The sequence below is a fragment of the Lytechinus pictus genome, chromosome 12 (assembly GCF_037042905.1).
Source record: "Lytechinus pictus isolate F3 Inbred chromosome 12, Lp3.0, whole genome shotgun sequence".
In the NCBI taxonomy this organism is placed as follows: domain Eukaryota; kingdom Metazoa; phylum Echinodermata; class Echinoidea; order Temnopleuroida; family Toxopneustidae; genus Lytechinus; species Lytechinus pictus.
The window spans coordinates 30,880,097-30,885,729 of NC_087256.1; the positions used below are offsets into that span (position 1 = coordinate 30,880,097).

At 34.6% G+C, this 5,633-nt stretch overlaps 1 long non-coding RNA gene across 1 annotated transcript; it reads right to left on the minus strand.

The window, feature by feature from the left end:
* Nucleotides 1-341: 341 nt before the first annotated feature.
* Nucleotides 342-4,630, minus strand: LOC129272873 (uncharacterized). Its single transcript, XR_010295284.1, has 5 exons — nt 4,446-4,630; nt 3,693-3,868; nt 2,919-3,036; nt 2,385-2,499; nt 342-693 (listed from the first exon to the last, which is right to left on the minus strand). It is a non-coding gene; the product is annotated as an uncharacterized LOC129272873 (long non-coding RNA).
* Between the last annotated feature and the right edge of the window lie 1,003 nt (nt 4,631-5,633).

Sequence of the window (5,633 nt, forward strand, 5' to 3'; positions counted from 1 at the left end):
CGTTTTCCTTGCGCACACACACATTAGAATATTGGTACCAACACCCCCCCCCCCCCTCTCAGGCGGTTATTTCAATTATAAATTATCTTCAATTATCTTTACATTGAATGTCCACTCCTGTTATAACAATGTGCAAGGACAAGTGAAATAATCATCCTTGCACATAGGACTGATGAAATGAATCAAGGTAAATTTGTAGCATTGTATTGAAACCTTGTTAATTTCCACATGCACAATATAACAGGATTGGACTGTAAACTTGCTCTGGTAAATCAATCCCTCAGTCTCTTGAAATCTGTACCAAAAAACATCAGAGAATGACAAAAGTCACAAAAAACATCTTTATGGTATTTAAACTAGGAATTTAATGAAAGAAAATTATGTTACAAACTGTAACATGCTGTGTATAATTCTTGTATTATGTGTCAACAAAGATCATTAACTTACACAGTAAATATGTAGTCAATCCAATTTTTACATGCTAGCTTGGAGACAAAATTGGAATATAATGCATCTAAGCATTTACCTTCAATAAATAATATGTACTATTTTTAAAGGAATGATAAAGGAGTCTTTTTTTAATTATTATTTATTGAGATCTTGGGGCCCTCACTGGCTCTGAAGAGGAAACGTGAAACAGGTACCTTCCTTTCCTGTAGTGGCACTTGATCTTTGCTGGTAGATGCGATGTATCTGAAGATTAGAAGAAAAAAACCAATGGAATGAAAAATAATAAGTACAGTGAATACCGTAATACAAAATTTCAGTGGTGTAAAATTATATCTGCACATAAAGAAAATACATGGGATAGTGAAACTTCTCTAAGTTCCATATTTCAATGATTCAATTATAAATGATAGACAGCACATCATCATTTTTATTACAACATGTATAGTAAGTTCACATGGTCTTGGGAATACTTCTGAAATTGACATCGCAGAGATGAAATTGCCTCGACCTTATACCTATACATTTATTTTAATAATAAAGACTTAGACTATGTATGTTTGCATATATGTATCTAGGAGTCTATGTTGCACATTATCTGCTAACATCTGATGGGTATTTCATGATTGTCAGTGCCGACTATTTCAGTGAAATCATTGCTTTTGATTGGCTGAGAAGCACTGGCCTCTGACTGTTACTATGGAAACTGTCGGAAAAAGACAACTTGTTAATGCTGACAACTTTCAAAAAGCAGTTCCCAGAACATGTTTAAAAACGCAAGACAAAGCAAAAAAAAAAAATGAAATACAAAATTTTATCCGAGGATTAAAGGGATGGTCCGGGCCGAAAATATTTACATCTAAATAATACTTGAGTAAAATTCACAGAGCAAAATGATGAAAATTTCATCAAAATAGGATAACAAGAAGTTATTGAATTTTAAAGTTTATCAATATTTTGTGAAAACAGTTGTATGCACTTCGTCATGAATATTCATTAGGTGGGCTGATGTCACATCTCCACTTTCCTTTTTTTTATGTTACTAGATGAAATCATAAATGTTTGATTTTTTCATACACGTGTAAATGATGCGTCTCCATTGTAATGAAATAAGTTGCGTCAATAACTATTGCACCTAATCAGTTGTCAATCCAATTGTCAATAGTTCTTGGTTAAAAATATCTTAATAAACCTAATCTCATATAATAAAATACAAAAGGGCAATTGGGATATGACATCATCAGCCAACCTAGTGAATATTCATAAAGACATGCCTAGAACTATTTCACCGGAATAATGCAAATCTTTAAAATTCAAAACCTTAATTAGTTATCAAATTTTGATCAAGTTTTCAGCATTTTGCTCTGTGAATTTTACTCTATTTATTGAGATATGTTTCCAGCCTGGACCATCCCTTTAATTCTACTTCTACGGTACCCCCACACATACTGGTAAGTCAGAGGTAAAAAACAACGAGAACCAATTTAATTTCAAAGATAAAAAAATACTTCAGCCTCCAGATTTAAGAAAAAATTCAGGAAATGTTATTTTAGTTCAGACTAATTGTGCACGTTTCATTTCGGAGGTCAATCTGAAATTATACTTCCAGTTCCAAATTCACGCCATTTGGTTATGCAAAAGCATGAATTAAAATTGATGGGCATGGGCCCATGTCACTGGCTAGCCTAGAGGACTCCATGAAGATAATTTTATCATTTTTACATTGTATTTTCATCACGGAGCCTAGACAAGCCTCCTATAAGGTTGCTCGTACAACTGTGTAAACAAAGATAGATTTCCCTCGGAAATCCACCTTTCCCATAATGATTTTGGGCAAACATTAAATTTTTACATTTTGTAAGCCTTGATACTCTAAATGTGTACAAAGGCTTTAAAAAAAATTAATTGTAAAATGTACAAATTGGAAATTTTCTTACAAAAATGATCACTTGCTTGCAGATCTAGTCCTCACTGCCTCTGAAGAGTTCACGTGCGACAGGTACATTCCTTTCCTCTACTGGCACACATTCTTTGCTGGTAGATGCGATGTATCTGAGGAATTTTTTTCAAAAACAATGGAGAGAAAAATAATCAGTACAGTGAACAACAGCGAATAACAAATACGTATATATTACAGTGAATAGCAATACATGTCTACACCTAAGGCGGGCAAGGGTTACTACAGAGTGTTGTAAAATTCCATTTGCACTTTAAGAAAAATACATGGGATTGTGAATCAATTTTTACATTGTATTTTTTCATCACGGAGCCTAGACAAGCCTCCTATAAGGTTGCTCGTACAACTGTGTAAACAAAGATTGATTTGATTTTTCCTCGGAAATCCACCTTTCCCATAATGATTTTTGGGCAAACATTTAATTTTTACATTTTGTAAGCCTTGATCCTCTAAATGTGTACAAAGGCTTTAAAAAAAATTAATTGTGAAATGTACAAATTGGAAATTTTCTTACAAAAAGGATCACTTGCTTGCAGATCTTGTTGTCCTCACTGCCTCTGAAGAGTTCACGTGCGACAGGTACATTCCTTCCCTGTACTGGCACACGTTCTTTGCTGGTAGATGCGATGTATCTGAAGAATTTTTTTTTAAACAATGGAGAGAAAAATAATCAGTACAATGACCAGTGAATAAAAATACGTCTATATTACAGTGAATAGCAATACATGTCTACACCTAAGGCGGGCAAGGGTTACTACAGAGTGTTGTAAAATTCCATTTGCACATTAAGAAAAATACATGGGATTGTGAATCAATGATTCAACTATAATGATAAACAGCACATCATCATATTTATTTAAAAAATGAGTAAGTTCACTTGGTCTTGGGAATACTTCTGAAATCGATGTCGCAGAGATCAGTCCTTCATGTTTATAATTCCATGGAGCTCAATAAATGGCTCTCCTTATGCCTCCGAATTTGCTTTCCTAGACACACTCAATTTTATAAAATGCTCAATTGTTGTAGATTGTTATTAAAATTGTAAATGCAACAGCTGTGTAGCTATTAATTAATCTGTGGTGAAACTAGGCTTGGGTCATGTACAAAAATATCGCGCTCCTCAAAAAAAAATTATAAGTAGGGTGTCCGAACTCATATTAGGCCTAAAAAAAGTGCTAGAATTTCATATTTTACATCTTTAAAACCATTAAATCACCATCTCTTTTCCATAATTCTCATAATAGAAGATACACAAAAACCCCAAAAGAAAACTTGACATCTGAATTACCTAACTTACAGCCTCCTCATATGGAGGGCAGCAACGAAGTATTCGGATCTCTACTCCTGGCGGTTCTGAGCTGGGCCTTCTTCTGGAAACTACCGGTACCCCAGGTCATGTTCACTGACTTCATCTCCTCCTCGAGGCTCAGTATGACTCCAGGTGGTTTTGGGTCTCCCTCTCTCCTGAAATACACAGTCAAAAAGTGATAAACAGCTATTCATGAAAAAATCAGACTCTTAAAATGGTGGAAAAAATAATGAATTTCGATTTTCGGCATTTCAAAATCTCATCAAAATCCTCAAATCGTGTGTAAAGTGATTGGTGCGCAGACACGAGGCGCTGGCCACTATCATAATGTTAACAGTTAAATCTGAAATTGAAAATTCAAAATCATAACTGGCTGAGTCTCAGATTTTTTCCAAGACCAAGAAAATCAGTTTCACATTCGATCACATATCTCTCTCATTTACTTATAACAATATATGGAACAATATCAACTGAAAGATTTTGTGAAATAAAAAGAAATTCATGTTAAATCTTAACACAAATCGTAAGGTCAATATGATGTATGTGCGCAGACTTGCACCGGCATGGCAGCCACACATCCACGCCCGGCTAGTCGCGGCCGGCAGGCAGCGCTGAGGGGCAGTAACAGGATGTCCTGACGAACTCTAACGTTACAGCTAGCCCCGCAGCTAGCTGCGAGCCGCGCCATTTAACAAACTACGAAAAGAAAATCATAGAAAATTGTTAACTTACCTGTAGAGCCTACTGCGAATGTCTTAGCTTTCAAGTCATTGTCCAAATCTGGTCCGTGTGATTTCAGTGGTTGAATTATTATTAAAACGGCCTTCTTTACCCTTCTTTATCGCACTAGCACTCGATAAAAGTGCGGTGCAAATTAACGGCGCGGCGAAGATGGCTCTTTCAAATTCAAATTAGATTGGCGGTTTGCGTTTAACGTTTGGCGGCGCTGGTTAATTTGCATAATTATACGGACGATAGCGATCAGTGGCACTCAGTGCGCATGCGCAGGCCCGCCCGCGCCCGGTGATTGAAGGAAGATCTGCTGAGTCAGGAATAATGAAGGGGGGGGGGGGGGTCTAAAGCAAGAAAGAAGTTTTAAAATAGATATACGAACTTCTTAACATAAAAATTTCTTCTTGTTTGGTTTTGGTTGGCAACCAGTCAAGAAATGACGATTTTTGCCTCTGCTTTTGGAGCTTTTTTTTTCTTTGAAAGTTTAAGAATGAATTAGCTTAATATTTGCTCTTTATTTCTATTTTATTTATTTTCTTTTTCTTTGAAAGATAAAGATAGCCTTGCTTAACATGGCAAGGTTGTAAACTAGCAATAAATATGCGCGTTATAAATAGAAAAAAATAGCTATTCTATTCACCTTCAAAAATATTTTTAAAATATCAGTGAGTTAAAAAAAGAAAAATACATTAATTTTTATATGATTTGTAAAAATAGTGTAAAATAGTCCTCTTTAACTTAAATTAGAAAAAAGGGATTAAATAGGAAGAAATTTTTTTCTCGCAACAAATATCTAGGATAACAATTTTTTTAATGTAAACTAGAAAATTTCACTGAGAATAACATGTTTCGATTTAAGTTATATGGTAATATCGAACCACATACTTTAATGAAACTTTTCAAGGTGGAAATATTAAAATTAACATAAAGAATAATTAAGTTAGTTATTATGTAGATATTTTTTTCCTCTTATCCTCAATCGAGCTGTGTATAGGATGGATAAATGCATGGCATTTATTGTGGTAAAAGGCTGAATTACATGAATTTGTACAGAGCAAAATTTCAGTAAACAAATAAGCAACAAAAAAATAACAAAGTATACTAATGAATAATATTGGAAAGGGGATACAAAAAGAAAAGTATACAGGGAGGGGGGGGGGGAGTAATGTCAAAAGCAGGAACGGACAA